The sequence below is a fragment of the Entelurus aequoreus genome, linkage group LG09 (genome assembly GCF_033978785.1).
Source record: "Entelurus aequoreus isolate RoL-2023_Sb linkage group LG09, RoL_Eaeq_v1.1, whole genome shotgun sequence".
Classification (NCBI taxonomy): domain Eukaryota; kingdom Metazoa; phylum Chordata; class Actinopteri; order Syngnathiformes; family Syngnathidae; genus Entelurus; species Entelurus aequoreus.
This window is the reverse complement of record NC_084739.1, coordinates 44145111-44165828: the sequence shown is the minus strand read 5'-3', so window position 1 is coordinate 44165828 and position 20718 is coordinate 44145111. Positions and strand designations below refer to the sequence as shown.

Below are 20718 nucleotides of genomic sequence, written 5' to 3'. Positions count from 1 at the left end.
CATCTTTCCTGTACTTGTTCTGTACTTTGTAAGCTATGTCATGTAATTCATTTTTGCTACAGGCATCAGTTTGCAGTTTATTCAAACTCTTACTCCGTTTTTGTGAATCACACACACACACACACACACACACACACACCCACACACACACACACACACACACACACACACACACACACACACACACACACACACACACACACACACACACACACACACACACACACACACACACACACAGGTTTTAGGTGCCAAGACATTCCTTCTTAATTGTATAACTGGGGAGAATTAATGTTGACAAGCACAAACCAATCTTTCTCTCTTGCTCAACTCCTCTTTGCCTCAGTTTGTTCTCCCTTGTGTTTGTCTTTGCCTGGCTTCCATTGGGCTCTTACGTAATGTGGTGGTGAGAACCTGCTGGCTGAACAAACAGCTCACCATCACAGAGGATTAGGAGCTGTCAGACACGACCCACATACGGTGACACTACCCTGCAGGTAAGTGTCAACCCATCACCCGTCAACCCCTCCCATGCCCCTCTTTCTCGCACACACAAACGCACACAAACTGTACTTTCTGATACATATTCATAGGTGCTCTTGAAGAGGAATCGTGTTCCAGGAACAGGGCGTTACACAGATAATAAATAGCTTGGCACATTGAACAGGGTGATTGCGGTGATGCATTTTTCATAGTTAAACCTGTGTCAAGGCCACAAACAGAGCTTCTATTGTTCTACTTTGTCTTTTGTTTAGGCTGTGACGCATTCCTGATAAGGCGCTAATGCAGTTTGTGTTTAGAGTGACTTGAGATTTGCAATTGTCCTCCTGTCATTTGTCATCTAATGGCAGCCTCATTTAAACTATTTTAAATACTTAAGCTGTCCTGCCAGGTAGAAATTCTATCTATGCTCTGAGGAGAGATGCAAAGAGTGAGCGGGGATGTGCAATCATTGGGTTAAGTGCCTTGCTTAAAGGCCTACTGAAACCCACTACTACCGACCACGCAGTCTGATAGTTTATATATTAATGATCAAATCTTAACTGTAACGACCTGGTCGCATCGGGGTGCGCGATCGTTCTCCCAAGGATGCAGACGGCTTCGGACACAGCGTGCAGGTAGGAAAATGATTTATTTAAGCAAATAAATCATAGCAGGGAAAAAAACAAAGACGTGTACATAGCACAAAAGACAAAAACAAAGGGACTAGCGTGGGAGCTAACATGCAAAAATAACATAGCATGAAAGCTAGCAGGAATCAAAGTGGTCGTTAGCTGTTGCGTAAAAGTAAATTAGCAAGCCAGGCCGAGTGAGGCCCGGGCAAAGACTAAATAGCCCTCTGATTAGCGCTCGGGCAACAGGTGCGCGTCCCGAACGCTAACCAGAGGCAGGTGAGCACAATCTGGCGTCATGGCAACAGAAATAAACACAAGGTGCTGAAAACACACGTGACACTAAAAAGTAAACAAACTGTGATCCGAGCAGCGGATCCTAACAGTACCCCCCCCCCCCCCCCCCCCTTAAAGGACAGATTCCAGATGTCCCTTGAAAACAAAAAAACAACTGGAACCCAAAAAAAACAAGCAATAGTTCACGAGTCAAGGGCGGGCGGAGGTAGGACTTGGTGGTGGGTCGCCAGGCCACGTGTCCCCGAATCCACCGGGGAAGGGTCAGGTGGCGGCGGCGAATGGAACGCCGCCGCCGCTGGCGAGGCGGGCAACCACGGAAAGGCCACATTCGTGGCCGCCGAGAAGGTGGGCGTGAGTGGCGCCAGAAGTTCAGCAGCCTCTGAGTCCTGCAACAAAGTCTTGGGTGTCGCTGCTGTTTGCGCCACTGGCGTCCCTTCACTGACCTCGAGGGCTGCATGCGGGGCCCTGCTTTCCGCTTGCGCAGCCGGACCACTCGAGGTCGCAGAGATGACGATAAGGGCGAGGAAGGTGGCGGCGCCCTGGGAAGGCACACCGGAGACGAGGAGAGAGCAGATGTCGCCGTGGCAGCAGGAAGAGTCGCCGTCGCAGCAGGAGGCGTTGTCGTCGTCGTTGCCATGGCAGCCGGAGCAGGAGGTGCCATCGTCGTCGTTGCCGTGGCAGCCGGAGTCACTGTCGTGGCAGCCGGAGTCGCTGTCGTGGCAGCCGGAGTCGCTGTCGTGGCAGCAGGAGTCGCTGTCGTGGCAGCAGGAGTCGCTGTCGTGGCAGTCGGTGCTGGTGCGTGAACCAGACTTGGAGTTGGTGCTGGTGCGAGAACCAGCCGAGGAGTTTGTACTGGTGCGAGAACCAGTCGTGGTGCAGGTACTGGTGCGAGAACCAGTGGTGGTGCAGGTACTGGTGCGAGAACCAGTCGTGGTGCAGGTACTGGTGCGAGAACCAGCCGTGGTGCAGGTACAGGTGCGAGAACCAGCCGTGGTGCAGGTACTGGTGCGGGAACCAGCCGTGGTGCAGTTACTGGTGTGGGAACCAGCCGAGGTGCAGGTACTGGTGTGGGAACCAGCCGAGGTGCAGGTACTGGAACCTGTGGTGGGGCTGGTGCTATCCTTAGATTGGCGCTAGCTTAGGTGCAGGTGGCCTAACTGGCGGTTGCGGCTTAGCAGGCCGAAAAAACCGGTGGTGGCGGCCGGGCAGGTGGTTGCAGTTTAGCACGCAGACGGACTGGTGGCGGTGGCCGAGCAGGAGGTTGCGGCTTAGCTCGCCGGAAAACTGGTGGCGGTGGCCGGGCAGGAGGTTGTGGCTTGGCTGAGCGTAGTTGTGCCACCCCACTAGCACAGCTCCCAGTACTAGCCCCCCCCCCTCAAAAAGCGGATACCAGACGCGCTCCTTGTGGTTTGGAACCGTCTTCAAGGGTGGGTGGAGGGAGGTCAGGAGGGGGGTATACACCTCCCCTTTAAAATGTCCAAAATGTCCATTCTCACACCCCACTTGAGATTGGGTGGAAACACAGGGAAAAAAATTCTGCGCAGTGGGCGGAGCAATAGTCACTGGGGGTGGAGATTGAGTCCTGGAGGACATTGACAAACCTGGTGAGCGGGTTTGTAAAAAAATGTCCTGATAATGTTTTATTTTAGAATTAAAGTCTTTAGGAGGTTGCTGACAGAAAGAGTTAGAAGAATTTAAAAAAAAATATTCGTCTCTGACGTCATCCACAGTGGGCGGGATGACGTCATCCGTGCGGGTCTCCAGCTGACTGACAGCCCAATCGGTGAAATGTTTGGCGAAATGGTCAATTGGGTTGCCAAACATCTGAGGAGGGGAAGTTTGGGCTGCATGTAGCTTGCTGTGTACCGGTGGAGGAGTCTGAGGGAGTGGCGCGTCTTGGCAGCGAAGTGAAGACCTCTTGGGCGGCTTCCGTCTTCGCTGACGCGTCTGGTACTGCAGGGGTGTGGCGATGTCCTCGGGCCATACGGAGTTGAATGGGACCAACCTTCCGTTAGGACCCCATATCAGGTCCTGGCGCTCCGAAGGGGAATAGCGAAGCGTCTCCGCCTCCATCGCTCGCAACACCTCCCACGCACCTTCGTCCATCTCCTCCATCATGCTCGCTGCGAGATAACTTTTTCTTGCTGGCTTGCTACTGTAACGACCTGGTCGCATCGTGGTGCGCGATCGTTCTCCCAAGGATGCAGACGGCTTCGGACACAGCGTGCAGGTAGGAAAAGTATTTATTTAAGCAAATAAATCATTGCAGGGAAAAAAACAAAGACGTGTACATAGCACAAAAGACAAAAACAAAGGGACTAGCGTGGGAGCTAGCAGGCAAAAATAACATAGCATGAAAGCTAGTAGGAATCAAAGTGGTCGTTAGCTGTTGCGTAAAAGCAAATTAGCAAGCCAGGCCGAGTGAGGCCCAGGCAAAGACTAAATAGCCCTCTGATTAGCGCTCGGGCAACAGGTGCGCGTCCCGAACGCTAATCAGAGGCAGGTGAGCACAATCTGCCGTCATGGCAACAGAAATAAACACAAGGTGCTGAAAACACACGTGACACTAAAAAGTAAACAAACTGTGATCCGAGCAGCGGATCCTAACATTAACATTGCAACACATGCCAATACGGCCGGGTTAACTTATAAAGTGCAATTTTAAATTTCCTGCTAAACTTCCGGTTGAAAACGTCTATGTATGATGACGTATGCGCGTGACGTCACGGAGTGAACGGAAGTATTGGCACACCATTGTATCCAATACAAACAGCTCTGTTTTCATAGAAAAATTCCACAGTATTCTGGACATCTGTGTTGGTGAATCTTTTGCAATTTGTTTAATGAACAATGAAGACTGCAAAGAAGAAAGCTGTAGCTGGGATCGGTGTATTAGCGGCGGACTACAGCAACACAACCAGGAGGACTTTGAGATGGATAGCAGACGCACTACCGTGAGTAAAACTTTGGCTTCCAAACATTTGATCGCTTGCCCGTACGTGCGTGGCGCTATGTGCATGTCACGTACGTAACTTTGGGGAAATATATGTTTCTTGCCGACTCTGATGGCGGCTGGGGTGTCGTCGAAAGCTACAACGCCCGCCGCCGCACCGCTGTCCTCACCTTGACTTCCTCCGTCTCCGGGCCGCCGACCGCATCGGTGATCGGGTGAAGTCCTTCATCGCGCCGTCGATCACTGGAATGCAGGTGAGCACGGGTCGTGATGAGCAGATGAGAGCTGGCGTAGGTGCAGAGCTAATGTTTTTAGCTTAGCTCTGTCGAGGTCCCGTAGCTAAGTTAGCTTCAATGGCGTCATTAGCTACAGCATTGTTAAGCTTTGCCAGGCTTGAAAGCATTAACCGTGTAGTTATATGTCCATGGTTTAATAGTATTGTTGATTTTCTGTCTATCCTTCCAGTCAGGGGTTTATTTCTTTTGTTTCTATCTGCATTTAAGCACGATGCTATCACGTTAGCTCCGTAGCTAAAGAGCTTCGCCGATGTATTGTCGTGGCGATAAAAGTCACTGTGAATGTCCATTTTGCGTTCTTGACTCTCATTTTCAAGAGGATATAGTATCCAAGGTGGTTTAAAATACAAATCCGTGATCCACAATAGAAAAAGGAGAAAGTGTGGAATCCAATGAACCCTTGTACCTAAGTTACGGTCAGAGCGAAAAAAGATAAGTCCTGCACTGCACTCTAGTCCTTCACTCTCACGTTCCTCATCCACAAATCTTTCATCCTCGCTAAAATTAATGGGGTAATCGTCGCTTTCTCGGTTGGAATCGCTCTCGCTGCATTGTAAACAATGGGGAAATGTGAGGAGCCCTTCAGCCTGTGACGTCACGCTACTTCCGGTACAGGCAAGGCTTTTTTTATCAGCGATCAAAAGTTGCAAACTTTATCGTCGATGTTCTCTACTAAATCCTTCCAGCAAAAATATGGCAATATCGCGAAATGATCAAGTATGACACATAGAATGGATTTGCTATCCCTGTTTAAATAAAAACATTTCATTTCAGTAGGCCTTTAAGGACACCAGGCTGTTTTTTAACTGAATAAGCAACCTGCATGGGCATACACCCCAAAATCCATGTAAAGAAAGGCAGTAAACTACAAACCCACCAGCTTCTGAACAACTGACTCTACCTTCTGAGTTACACTGTCCCGACGAACTATCTGAATTAACATCGGGCAGTAACGATGCAACAACAGGGTTTAACCCATGTGTGTTGTTCATATTGTTAAGTTAAAGTTAAAGTTAAAGTACCAATGATTGTCACACACACACTAGGTGTGGTGAAATTGATCCTCTGCATTTGACCCATCACCTTGTTCACCGCCTGGGAGGTGAGGGGATTAGTGGGCAGCAGCGGTGCCGCGCCCGGGAATCATTTTTGGTGATTTAACCCCCAATTCCAACCCTTGATGCTGAGTGCCAAGCAGGGAGGTAATGGGTCCCATTTTTATCTTTGGTATGACTCGGCCGGGGTTTGAACTCACAACCTACCGATCTCAGGGCGGAGACTCTAACCACTAGGCCACTGAGTAGGTCTTGTTGTTACTCAGCCAGTGTTTGTGGGTCTGATGGACCCGTTGCATTTTGTGGCTTTTAATGCCTCACAATCAAACACTTTCATGTTAAAATACTGAACAGATGTTTACCTTATCCCAAAAAACCTCTGTAATGACGTGCTTCGAGAGGCTGGTAAAGGAATACATTGTCTCCAGACTTCCCCCCATATTCGACCCATACAAGTTTGCTTATCGCCCTAACCGCTCCCCAGACGACGCCATCTGCTCTGCACTCCACCTGAGCTTAGGACATCTGGAAGGAAAGGATACACACGTGCAAATGTTGTTTCTGGACTTCAGCTCAGCATTCAACACCATCATCCTGCAGCATTTGGTGAGCAAACTGGCCCCCCTTGGATTCAGTACCCCCCTATTAGGGATGGGCGATACCACACTTTTAGGATTCGATACGATACCGATACTTTTTCATGCATTTTCATCGATACCGATACCATTAATTTCTTATTGGCAATTTTTGTCAGTCAAAAATATTATTACTATTGTTATTATTTAAGACAAATCACAAGACAAATACAGACCATTTATACCACATCCATTATGGTCAATATATAATAAAAGTAAAACTAAAATAAATAACATGAATATGAAAAATAAATTAAATATAAACAAAAATATACACATTTTCACTTTTCTTATTTCTCAAAAAAAAGAATTGGTAGAAAAAGCTTAAAAAAACAATTATTCATAACAATGTTATGTTTCAAACCTCTTTGTGGAAGTAAACTTATGACACTTCTCTGAAGCAAAGTCAATAATTTCCTTATCACAATAAACTAGGATTTCCTTGTCCTATAAACCTGCATACAAAAGACAGTTCCCTGAGAAAATGAACTTTGAAAAATTATCTACAAAAATGTCTGCCACCATCACAACTTTAGTGTACTCGAGATATGTCGTCACACGTCACACTTTACTGAAGTCTCAGATTGCTGTTCAGGAAACGTAACAACACTGTCGGCTGGCTATGTGTGTGTTGCACGTTGACTACGCTCATTCGCTGTCTCCTGTGACGTGACTGGGCCAGCTCTATACTCTGCCAGGTACAGGGGTGTCCCAGCACATAGTAAGTTAAGTAAGTAATCAAAAACATCTGGAAGTGATGCTTGCACCCCCCACACGCCGTTTTTTGGTTTATATCGATACTTTTTTCAGAAAAGTGATGCCAAATGAGTAACTTGTGAGTATCGATATATCGATACCACAGGATCGATACGCACATCCCTACCCCCTATGCAACTGGCTGCTTGACTTCCTCACAGACAGACCCCAGTCTGTGAGAGTGGGCAACAACACCTCCAGTGCCATCTCCCTGAGCACCGGCTCCCCCCAGGGCTGCGTCCTGAGTCCGCTGCTGTTCACGTTGATGACCCATGACTGCTGCGCCAGGTCCACTACTAACCACATTGAGAAGTATGTGGACGACACAACAGTAGTTGGCCTCATCCGTGACAACAACGACATGGACTACAGGGAGGAGGTGAAATATCTGGTTGACTGGTGCAGAACCAACAACCTGGTCCTGAACGTGGACAAGACCAAGGAGATCATCGTCGACTTCAGGAAGCACCAGTCCAGCCACGCTCCACTTTTCATCAACGGCACAGTGGTGGAGATGGTAAGCAGCACCAAGTTCCTGGGGGTGCAGATAACTGACAATATGACCTGGTCCCTACACACCGGAGCTCTTGTAAAAAGAGCTCAGCAGCGCATGCACTTTTTGCGTCGGATGAAAAAAGCACAGCTCTCTCCCCCCATTCTCAGCACATTCTACAGAGGCACTATAGAGAGCCTACTGACCAACTGCATCTCTGTCTGGACTGGAGCCTGCAGTGCCTCAGACTGGAAGTCTCTCCAGAGAATGGTGAGGACGGCGGAAAAGATCATCAGGACTCCTCTTCCTCCTATCCAGGAGATCGCAAAAAGCCGCTGCCTGACCAGGGCTCAGAAAATCTGCAGAGACTCCTCCCACCCCCACCAAGGACTGTTTTCACTGCTGGACTCTAGGAAGAGGTTCCGCAGCCTCCGTAGCAGAACCTGGATATAACAGCTTCTTCGCTCAGGCCGTAAGACTCTTGAACGCATCATAATAATCCCCTCAATTCCCCCCAAAAACAGATTAACTCGCTGGAATATGAAGACAATATAACACACATCCATAAATGTGGAGGCATATGCAAAAGTGCAATATATTTATCTGTACAGTAATCTATTTATTTATATCTGCACCTTATTGCTTTTTTATCCTGCACTACCATGAGCTAATGCAACAAAATGTTGTTCTTATCAGTACTGTAAAGTTCAAATTTGAATGACAATAAAAAGTAAGTCTAAGTCTAAGACCCACAAACACTGGCTGAGTAACAACAATATGAACGTTGCATGGAAATGTCTCTGCCAGTTTCTGCATCCCACAGGGGTTCTTCTTTTGTGTTTCTGCACCTGCGGTTCCCACACAAGGTTGCAACATTGTTTGTCAACACTGTCTGCTCTCATTTTCTCGCACATTTGACCCTCTGATGTTCTTTGTACCTACACTCTGTCCTCCCCCTGTCTAGGCCTGCTGTGTGTGTGTGTGTGTGTGTGTGTGTGTGTGTGTGTGTGTGTGTGTGTGTGTGTGTGTGTGTGTGTGTGTGTGTGTGTGTGTGTGTGTGTGTGTGTGGTACACAGAACATAAATTTCCACACTTCTATTAGCCCCGGGTCCAGTGGACCTGGACATCTTATATGTAATAGAAATGTGTAGGGGGGTGTATGGTGTGTGTTCATTAAATATGTATTCTATGTTCTTCACAGAAAATGAGCCAAAGCCAGTGAATCTCAGTTTGAAAAATTAATTAATTGTATAATTTTTCTTTTAATAAAAATCGAAAACTGGTCCCACAGACCCGAACACCACACAAGGGTTAAAAAAAAAAAAGATCAAGAACAAGCTATGATCAGCAAATGGCCCCGGGCCAAAATTAGTACACCACTGGTTTGCGAATTGTAACAACTGTTACCATGGAAGAGTGTTTCCAGTCTCCATCCTTTTAGCACTATCACTATGGGCCTGATCTACCAAAAGCTTGCGTGTATTAAAACACTTGCAAACTTGATAGCATATACAAAGCTGATCTATTAAGCTTTTGCCCCTTTAGTGGACAGAATAAGGAGCACAATCCATTTAGCGTATGTCTTCATAAATATGCAGAATATATGCTGATCATCAGAATGCCCACAATACTGGGAGGAGAAAATGCTAAATATAATTATTCAGTGCACGCAGTGTGATTTATTTTTGCTGAAACGGTTATGCGGCCATTGTTTTGCGTCTTTATTTAGTACTTCTAGAAAGGACGTGTAAATGGGCAGTTGTGCAGAAATGGCTGTGTGAAAGGAAGAGATTGCACAGTAGCTCCATCCTGCATATGCTGGTCAACATATATGCACCGTCAACATTTTTTTAATATTAGACATATTATCTTTTTAACATGTTTTTAGCTGATGGAGACTTAAAGAGGAACTGCACAATCCTTAAGTAAGACAAGCACACGTTTTTTTTTTCTTTTTTTGGGCATTCAAATTTGTAAAAAAACAAGTCAGCTCATGGGAGTTGCTCTATTCCGCCTTTAAGGCGCTCGAAAAAGCATCCAAACACCTCCATCAAGGTTTCATATACATGCTTTAATCTTGTAACAGGCACATTCATAATAAAATATAATATTTACAAAATGTGCTCATTTTACGCAAACCGCGGCACATTAATTTTATAGACTCATCACAAGGTGGCTTTTTCCTTCAAGAACAACACTGACTACAACTCAGTGCAGACTTCATGAGAGCATACTTGCCAACCCTCCCACATTTTCCGGGAGACTCCTGAAATTCAACGCCTCTCCTGAAAACCTACCAGGACAAATATTCTCCCGAAAATCTCCCGATTTTCAGCCGGAGCAGGAGGCCACGCCCCCTACAGCTCCATGCGGACCTGAGTGAGGACAGCCTTTTTTCACGTCCGCTTTCCCACGATATAAACAGCGTGCCTGCCCAATCACATTATTCCATACGAGGCTTCCGGCATACCGCCGATGAGCATAGTGCAGATGGAGAAGATCTTCTCGGCGTCCGTGTTGGCGCACACGTTGCCAAAGCCAACGCTGGTCAGGCTGCTGAGGGTGAAGTAGAGGGCGGCGATGTACGAGCTGCGCACCGACGGGCCGCCGACCGTGTTGTTGACGTAGGGCAGGGGTCGGCAACCTTTACCACTCAAAGAGCCATTTTGGCAAGTTTCACAAATTAAAGAAAGTAATGGGAGCCACAAAAAAATTTCTAAAATTTAAAATGAAAAACACCGCATACAAAGCTTAAATGCTTTGTGCTATGTTAACCAGGGGTCTCCGACACACGCACCAGCACGCACTTTAATGTGGAAATTTGATGTTATACTTGCCAACCCCCTCATTTATCCCGGGAGACTCCCGAATATCAGAGCGTGATGACACTGCAATTGGCACCCTCTGCGGTCTGCCCTAACAGTGTACCTGCTCGACCACATGTAGAATGCAGCTTCAGTTTGCTCACGTAATTGACAGCAAGGCTACTACCTCAGCAGCCACACATCTTACACTGACGGTACCAATACCCAGAATCCCATGCAGCCCCAACTCTTCCGCTCAACCAACGCACGGAAGGGGGGGGGGTTGATGTGTGGGGGGATTTGGTGGTAGCGGGGGTGTATAATGTAGACCGGAAGAGTTAGGGCTGCATGGGATTCTGGGTAATGGTTGTGTTGTGTTTATGTTGTGTTACGGTGGGATGTTCTCCAGAAATGTATTTTTCATTCTTTTTTGGTGTGGGTTCACAGTGTGGCGCATATTTGTAACGTAACAATGTTAAAGTTGTTTGATATGGCTACCGTCAGTGTAAGCTGTGTGGCTGATGAGTAAGTATGCTTTGCTGTCCCCTGTGTGTGCAAGGAATAACAACATGCGGCTGGACTGGCACGCTATATGTAAATGCTATTGAGGACAATTACTGCAGTGCAATTAGGGCACGCCCTGTATTTAGTAATTAGAGTGTAAATAGGATTATTTTTTCCCTGGGAGTAATCTATGAGAGACACTGAGATCCATAAGTCTCCTGGGAAAATCGGGGGGGTCGGCATGTATGTAGCTGAGCCGCATCAGAGTGGTCAAGGAGCCGCATGCGGCTCCGGAGCCGCGGGTTGCCGACCCCTGACGTAGGGCATCTCCAGGCGTTTGCCCAGCTCATGGAGCCATCCTCGGGGAAAAGACGGGAGGACAACAGGGTGACAAGAACTAAATCATCCAGACTGGAGATAAATTGTATTATTATGTTTATCTTACCTAAAAATAAATATATTTATTTATAAAATGAATAAATACATTTTTACTATATTTTGCTAAAAACATCTAAATTAATTGTATTTTTATTTGTATTTTTTCTGACTCCTTATTACATCCAGCCATAGAATTATACATTAAAATAAACATATTTGAAACAATTAATTTTAAATGATCATAATAATTCATTTAAAATGACCATATTTAATTATTAAAATAATTGATTGTTTATTAACAACTTTAGCATTTTATTCATTACATTTTGAAGCTCTCAGAAGCCAAGTTATGTTATATTCCTTAAGATTTATTTATGCAAGTTTGAAGTATCAATTATCTAAACACAGTTTTTTTTGCATATTTTTAGGATGTATATATATATATATATATATATATATATATATATATATATATATATATATATATATATATATATATATATATATATATATATATATATATATATATATAATGAAATACTTGACTTGGTGAATTCTAGCTGTAAATATACTCCTCCCCTCTTAACCACGCCCCCTCCCCCAACCACGCCCCCCAGCTCCCGAAATCGGAGGTCTCAAGGTTGGCAAGTATGCATGAGAGACAACAGCCATAATAAAACAATGACTTACTAATACTAATACAATGTCTGCTCACAAAATAACTATGTTTCCATGCACTAAATTAATCTGATTTCTCAAATAGTTAATTTTTTTGTATTTTCGCACCTACATGTGAAGTCCCACGGCCCATGCACACCCTCTAATCATGTGACCCTTGGTCATACGCCTTGTGCCTCCTGTACACAGGGGGCGCTTATTTCATTTTAGCATCGATAAATGTTTTGCTTTTCCGGTTGACCTATGATGTCATATCAAAACAAGGCATTCTTACAAGTCAACAGCCAAGCTCTACGATAACTGATGTTCGCTGTAATATTGACACAAATTACTCATTTTAAGCCTCTAATGGATATGAATTCTTGAGGGACAGCATCAAGAAAGGATCTTAGATTGCACTACGAACTTGACAGTACTAACAAAAATGCCGGTTTAAAGCTAAGACTGTGGAGCAAAAAAACAGTCTTCTTCTCCTTCCAATTGTTGCCGATGTTTTTTTATTGAATGGTATCTGCTTCCGGGTTATATCCCACGCGCTGAGACTGGCGCATGCACGATACAAAGGGTCCCATCCGGCCGCACACACCCACTGATTGATGGGATGTTTATATCTTCCCACTTAGTTGAATAATTAATCCAAATCCTAATAAAGGGTTAAAAAAAAGTGGGTGCAAATGTTTATTTACATAAATAAACGCTAGCATTTATTTACAAATTAAAATGAAATTTAAAAAAAAAGACATTCAGACCTTTTCCACCGCAGGAACTTTTTTAAGAACTGTACCACTTAACTGGGTAAATTAAGTTCCCCCTGTGTTTCCACCAAATCCTACCTTGGGTAGATTTAGTTCTTCAAGAACCTTTCAGAGTTTCTCCTAGCTAGGTGGGACTTTTCCAAGCTAGCCTAAACCTTTTCGGGGACGGGCTGAGCTGTCGAACACTGATTGGTTGAACACAGTTGGGAGCATTCCTAAAACTTATTTTTTAAACACACGACCGCCATTGCGAAGTATAAGAACACGACTTGTTTATTTATCATTTATTGTGTATTTCTATGACAACAAACTTGACAAGAGACAAAAAAGAACGAAAGGTACTTTTGACTTGCAGCAACTTTTGTGGGGCATTTTTGTACTGAAGAACGCTGATCAGTGGAACTATCTTGCAGTGTTTTTACTCAGCTGTAGTCTTTAAACTCTAATCTATACAGTTTAATTTTGTTTGTTATTTTTACAAACTTCATTACAAGAAGTAGACAGACTTGTTTAAAGAAGTATTAATTAAGTAGTAAGTGTTAAGCTAGTTTACTACTCTGACTTCCTTGGATAAATGTGAAATAAATGAGGCAGTACATGAGTGGAAAGAAGGTAAATGACATCAAATATTAACTGTTTACTCTATTACATGTTGTAAAAGTAGTCAATGACACTCAATTTGTGTAGTTATTAGCCTCAACTCGAGTAAACAGAAAGCTAATGCTAACAAGCTAACGATAATGCCGATGTGTTTATGTTGTCGGCGTGAGATAAACCATGACATTTATTATTTATATATTGTTATTTACAGCTGAAACGGACCATAAGGAATCGCCTGACCCCCATAAATTCATAATTTACTGAGAGGACGACTTTCTGACAGTTGGACGTTGCGGACAAAAGCCTGACTTTTTATGAACAATTCGGTACACTTTATTTCTTAATTCATATCGTTTTGTAAATGATTGGTTTGCATTTCATTTACTTACTTTTTAGTAAAAAAAAACTGTGACCTAATATTAATAATTATTATTTACATGGCATCAGTGTGGATTTACCAAACCACTCCTCCATACGTCATCAGCCTGATTTATATATGTTAGGGCACTCTTGCAGTTAGTGGCAGCATCTTCCATGAGCGCATCTTCAGTGCGGTAAAAATGTGGGTTTCGCTGTAGATCACACTGCAGGACTGCAGCATGTGTGAATTTGGTATGCGTCTGTACTAAACCAAAGACTCTGTGCCAAAAAATCTGAATACTGCTACCCGACTAATATCTAGAAGAGTCTGACAAGGGATGAGTAACGTTTACATTTTAACCAATACTACTGCTAAATCGGAACTTGAAAAATGGTGTAGGTGCTTAAAGGGTGCTTGAATCGGTATTTGAAAAATTTAAAACATGCAACTTTTTGTAATAAAAAAAAAACCTGTTTCTTCTTATGGAATTTTGTAAAACAAGTTGAAAATACTTTAAATACTTCAATGGTATAGATTAAATTAGTAATACAATAATATAAATAAGAAATCAAGTCTACAACAAATAGCTATAATTATTGCAGCAATACAGAACATATAGAATGTGCAAAAAGTGAAATTGTGTTGTAATAGTGATGCTCATAATTCCGGCAGTGTGTGAATGCAACCGAGCTGCAACTGTCAATGGTGCATAATAAGGAAGTGATGTGTTGTACTCAGTAATTATAGTGTCAAGGTCGCTAAGCTGGTAACACTGGGCCTTCCTGCTACGTCTTCTTATTCTCTGGAGGAACAGCTGTGTAAAAGCTCTGTCTCGGTTACGAAGCAGAGTTATGAAACATAGTGGAAATGGACACCGACATAAAACATTTATTGTTATGTATATTGAAATAAGAACATATTATAGAGGTATATAATTAGCATGTGCACATTCTCTAAGTGTTCGAAGATGTAAGTTTAGATTGTTTTACATTTAATTGTTTACAGTAATATTGCATTTAAAGGCCTACTGAAACCCACTACTATCAACCACGCAGTCTGATAGTTTATATATCAATGATGAAATCTTAACATTGCAACACATGCCAATACGACCGGGTTAACTTATAAAGTGCAATTTTAAAATTCCCGCCACACTTCCGGTTGAAAAACTCCTTTGGATATGATTTATGCGCGTGACGTCACAAAAGCAACGGAAGTGGTTGGACCCCATCGGACCCGATAGAAAAGCCTCTTGTTTTCTTCGACAACATTCCACAGTATTCTGGACATCTGTGTTGGTGAATCTTTTGCAATTTGTTTAATGAACAATGGAGACTGCAAAGAAGAACGTTGTAGGTGGGATCGATCGGTGTCTTAGCGGCTAAGAACAATACTGTAATATCTGTGATATTTGCATTAGTGTCCTGTGTCTTTAAGGGTTTGGGGAACGTGCATGCGCGAGTGAGTTGGCGGAGAACTTGAGTGTGTGTGAGCGTGAGTTGTTAATAAAGCGATTGAGCAGCGCTTCCTCGTCTGTGTGACTCCTTCTCCACTGCGGGGCATTACAATACTTACAGCAACACAACAAGGACTACTTACTACGCCTAGCCGATGCTTGCCGCCAAACCCACGGATGAAGTCCTTCGTCGTGCCGTTGATCGCTGGAATGCAGGTGAGCACGGCTGTTGATGGGTTTCTATCTTCATTCGAGAACGATGCTATCGCGCTAGCTCAGTAGCTAAGTGTGTCACTGATGTATTGTCTTGGAGATAAGTCAATTTAAATGTCCATTTCGCGTGCTCGACTCTCATTTTCAAGAGGAAAACACAGACACAACTTGGTTGACTTCCGGTTCCGGTTGACCTACTTCCGGTTCCGGTTCACCGTGCGTGACTGCTCGCCGTCTGTTCGCTGTTGCGAAAAAGCTAAGTAGCGCTCTATCTGTGTGCTTTTAATTGTTCTACAGCTTTCTTTATCACTTCTCAAACATTTTTAGTGGTACTATTTAACTTGCAAATCACCCGATCTCTGTCCCACCACCCTTTCCTCAGCTAGCTAGCTGCTAAGCTAGCGCGGAGAAAGGCAGCGCCGGTCAGTAAGAAGCTACTCCTACAGACCGCGACCACTTCCCTGAGGACAGCAGGAACTTCACTCGGTGACAGAAAACACTGTGAGTAATGGCTTCCTGCGCGTCTTGCACCATACTCACGGAGAGGTTGGCTCTGCTAGAGGGCCGTGTCCGCCAGTTAGAGCAGAGTAATGTCGTAACTTTAGATGTTGCGGACACATCTGCTAGCGTTAGCTGTAGCGAGCTAACTAGCCCAGCTTGTAGCAGTCCTAAGCGGCCTACAAGCTACGGTGTACCGGTTGAGACGCATAATAGATTTAGCTCTTTAGCTAGTCCTACACCTCAGTCTACCGGGCACCACACCTTAGTTATAGGGGACTCCATCACCCGAAACATAAAGCTTAGCAAACCAGCCACAATAAAGTGTATCCCCGGGGCCAGAGCACCTGACATTGAAGCTAATCTTAGGGAGCTAACTCGCAACAGGCCTAGTAAACACGTACGACAGGCTAATCGCACCACTAATTATGCGAATATAGTTGTACACGTTGGCTCCAATGACACTAGAATGAGACAGTCAGAGATTACAAAGAGAAACATAGCCAGGACTTGTGATCTCGCCAGAAAGATGTCCAGGCATCGAGTAATTGTCTCTGGCCCCCTGCCTGCGAGAGGCAATGATGAGAGATATAGCAGATTAGTCTCGCTTAACAAGTGGTTGGCTAGCTACTGTAGGACGCAGGGACTAACGTTTATTGATAACTGGCCCTCTTTCTGGGGCAAACCAGGCTTGCTGATGAGAGACGGCCTTCACCCTAACCAGGAAGGCGCCATCATCCTGTCTAGAAACATAGACTACTATTTAAGTCTCACTTGACTGACTACACTAGAGCAAGCCCGGTCACAGGCAATTACAATGTCTGTTAGTCCGGGTGAGGAGTCAGTTAAGCTAGAACTAGCCAGCGCCAGGCTGGATAATCCATGTACGCATAGCAATTCTCTTAGAATAATACACAATTCACATAATGTTTTTTCTGTTGTGTCTGTGTCAGAGGTGGACATGCATTCTACTGAGGTGGCAAATTATGATATGTCCAGTCTATTGCAGCACCAAGCAAACAATCGGAAAATTCCCGTCATATCAATTCCTAGATATGGTCGAAACTATTTAAAGTGCACTACGCATAATAAACGCAACATTGTTAATATTGCCACTACGGATAATCTTAACAAAAACTCGTCAAAACAGCCCAATACCTATAATATGGGCTTTTTAAACATAAGATCATTGTCTCCCAAGGCGTTATTGGTTAATGAGGTCATTAGAGACAACAATCTTAACGTCATTGGTCTTAGCGAAACCTGGCTCAAACCGGACGAATTTTTTGCGCTCAATGAGGCATCTCCTCCTAACTATACGAATGCGCATGTTGCCCGCCCTCTTAAAAGGGGAGGGGGTGTCGCACTAATATACAATGAAAATTTCAACCTTACCCCTAACCTAAATAATAAATATAAATCGTTTGAGGTGCTTACTATGAGGTCTATCACACCGCTACCTCTCGACCTGGCTGTTATCTACCGCCCCCCTGGGCCCTATTCGGACTTTATCAGTGAATTCTCAGAGTTCGTTGCTGATCTAGTGACGCACGCCGACAATATAATCATAATGGGGGACTTTAATATCCATATGAATACCCCATCGGACCCTCAGTGCGTGGCGCTCCAAACCATAATTGATAGCTGTGGTCTTACACAAATAATACATGAACCCACGCATCGCAACGGTAATACAATAGATCTAGTGCTTGTCAGGGGTGTCACCACCTCCAAAGTTATGATACTTCCATATACTAAAGTAATGTCCGATCATTACCTTATAAAATTTGAAGTTTTGACTCTTTGTCAACAAGCTAATAATAATAATAACTGCTATAGCGGCCGCAACATTAATGCTGCCACAACGATGACTCTTGCTGACCTACTGCCTTCGGTAATAGCACCATTCCCAAATTATGTCGGCTCTATTGATAAACTCACTAACAACTTTGACGATGCCTTGCGCGAAATTATTGATAGTATAGCACCGCTAAAGCAAAAAAGGGCCCCTAAAAGGCGCACCCCATGGTTTACAGAAGAAATTAGAGCTCATAAATTATCATGTAGAAAACTGGAACGCAAATGGCGCGCGACTAAACTTGAGGTTTTCCATCAAGCATGGAGTGATAGTTTAATAACTTATAAACGCATGCTTACCTTAGCTAAAGCTAAATACTACTCAAATCTCATCCGCCTCAACAAAAACGATCCTAAATTTCTGTTTAGTACAGTAGCATCGCTAACCCAACAAGGGACTCCTCCCAGTAGCTCCACCCACTCGGCAGATGATTTTATGAATTTCTTTAATAAGAAAATTGAACTCATTAGAAAGGAGATTAAAGACAACGCATCCCAGCTACAACTGGGCTCTATTAACACAAATACGACTGTATATACGACGGACACTGCCCTCCAAAATAGTCTCTCTATTTTTGATGAAATAACATTAGAGGAATTATTACAGCGTGTAAGTGGGATAAAACAAACAACATGTTTACTTGACCCACTTCCTGGGAAACTTATCAAGGAACTGTTTGTATTATTAGGTCCATCAGTGTTAAATATTATAAACTTATCACTTTCCTCCGGCACTGTTCCCCTAGCATTCAAAAAAGCGGTTATTCATCCTCTGCTCAAAAGACCTAACCTCGATCCTGACCTCATGGTAAACTACCGACCGGTCTCCCACCTTCCGTTTATTTCCAAAATTCTCGAAAAAACTGTTGCACAGCAGCTAAATGAACACTTAGTGACTAACAATCCCTGTGAACCTTTTCAATCCGGTTTCAGGGCAAATCACTCTACGGAGACAGCCCTCGCAAAAATGACTAATGATCTATTGCTAACGATGGATTCTGATGCGTCATCTATGTTGCTGCTTCTTGATCTTAGCGCCGCTTTCGATACCGTCGATCATAATATTTTATTAGAGCGTATCAAAACACGTATTGGTATGTCAGACTTAGCCTTGTCTTGGTTTAACTCTTATCTTACTGATAGGATGCAGTGCGTCTCCCATAACAATGTGACCTCGGACTATGTCAAGGTAACGTGCGGAGTTCCCCAGGGTTCGGTTCTTGGCCCTGCACTCTTTAGTATTTACATGCTGCCGCTGGGTGACATCATACGCAAGTACGGTGTTAGCTTTCACTGTTATGCTGATGACACTCAACTCTACATGCCCCTAAAGCTGACCAACACGCCGGACTGTAGTCAGCTGGAGGCGTGTCTTAATGAAATTAAACAATGGATGTCCGCTAACTTTTTGCAACTCAACGCTAAGAAAACGGAAATGCTGATTATCGGTCCTGCTAGACACCAACATCTATTTAATAATACCACCTTAACATTTGACAACCAAACAATTAAACAAGGAGACTCGGTAAAGAATCTGGGTATTATCTTCGACCCAACTCTCTCGTTTGAGTCACACATTAAGAGTGTTACTAAAACGGCCTTCTTTCATCTCCGTAATATCGCTAAAATTCGTTCCATCTTGTCCACTAGCGACGCTGAGATCATTATTCATGCGTTCGTTACGTCTCGTCTCGATTACTGTAACGTATTATTTTCGGGCCTCCCTATGTCTAGCATTAAAAGATTACAGTTGGTACAAAATGCGGCTGCAAGGCTTTTGACAAAAACAAGAAAGTTTGATCATATTACGCCTATACTGGCTCACTTGCACTGGCTTCCTGTGCACTTAAGATGCGACTTTAAGGTTTTACTACTTACGTATAAAATATTACACGGTTTAGCTCCAGCCTATCTCGCCGATTGTATTGTACCATATGTCCCGACAAGAAATCTGCGTTCAAAGAACTCCGGCTTATTAGTGATTCCCAGAGCCAAAAAAAAGTCTGCGGGCTATAGAGCGTTTTCTATTCGGGCTCCAGTACTCTGGAATGCCCTCCCGGTAACAGTTAGAGATGCTACCTCAGTAGAAGCATTTAAGTCCCATCTTAAAACTCATTTGTATAATCCAGCCTTTAAATAGACCCCCCCTTTTTTAGACCAGTTGATCTGCCGTTTCTTTTCTTCTCTCCTCTTCTCCCCTGTCCCTTGCGAGGGGGAGTTGCATAGGTCCGGTGGCCATGGATGAAGTGCTGGCTGTCCAGAGCCGGGACCCCGGGTGGACCACTAGCCTGTGCATCGGTTGGGGACATCTCTGCGCTGCTGACCCGTCTCCGCTCGGGATGGTTTCCTGTTGGCCCCGCTGTGGACTGGACTCTCGCTGATGTGTTGGATCCACTGTGGACTGGACTTTCACAATGCTATGTCAGACCCACTCGACATCCGTTGCTTTCGGTCTCCCCTAGAGGGGGGGGGTTACCCACATATGCGGTCCTCTCCAAGGTTTCTCATAGTCATTCACCGACGTCCCACTGGGGTGAGTTTTTCCTTGCCCGTATGTGGGCTCTGTACCGAGGATGTCGTTGTGGCTTGTACAGCCCTTTGAGACACTTGTGATTTAGGGCTATATAAATAAACATTGATTGATTGATTGATATAGTATCCGAGGTGGTTTAAAATACAAATCCGTGATTCACAATAGAAAAAGGAGAGAGTACATAGTTCTGTGAGGTCTGGTTGCTAATTTAGCTTCAATGGGGTCGTTAGCACAGCATTGTTAACCTTTGCCAGCCTGGAAAGCATTAACCGTGTATTTACATGTCCACGGTTTAATAGTATTGTTGATTTTCTATCTATCCTTCCAGTCAGGGGTTTATTTTTTTTGTTTCTATATGCAGTTAAAGCACAATGCTATCACGTTAGCTCGTAGCTAAAGCATTTCGCCGATGTATTGTCGTGGAGATAAAAGGCACTGAATGTCCATTTCGCGTTCTCGACTCTCATTTTCAAGAGGATATAGT

General features: G+C 44.2%; 1 long non-coding RNA gene across 2 annotated transcripts in view; it reads left to right on the top strand.

Moving 5' to 3' along the window:
- Positions 1-351: 351 nt before the first annotated feature.
- Positions 352-20718, top strand: part of LOC133657459 (uncharacterized) — a 100717-nt gene continuing 80350 nt past the window's right edge. For both annotated transcript variants that reach the window (XR_009827270.1, XR_009827271.1), the window contains exon 1: positions 352-497. This is a non-coding gene — a long non-coding RNA (uncharacterized LOC133657459). The remainder of the gene's footprint in view (positions 498-20718) is intronic.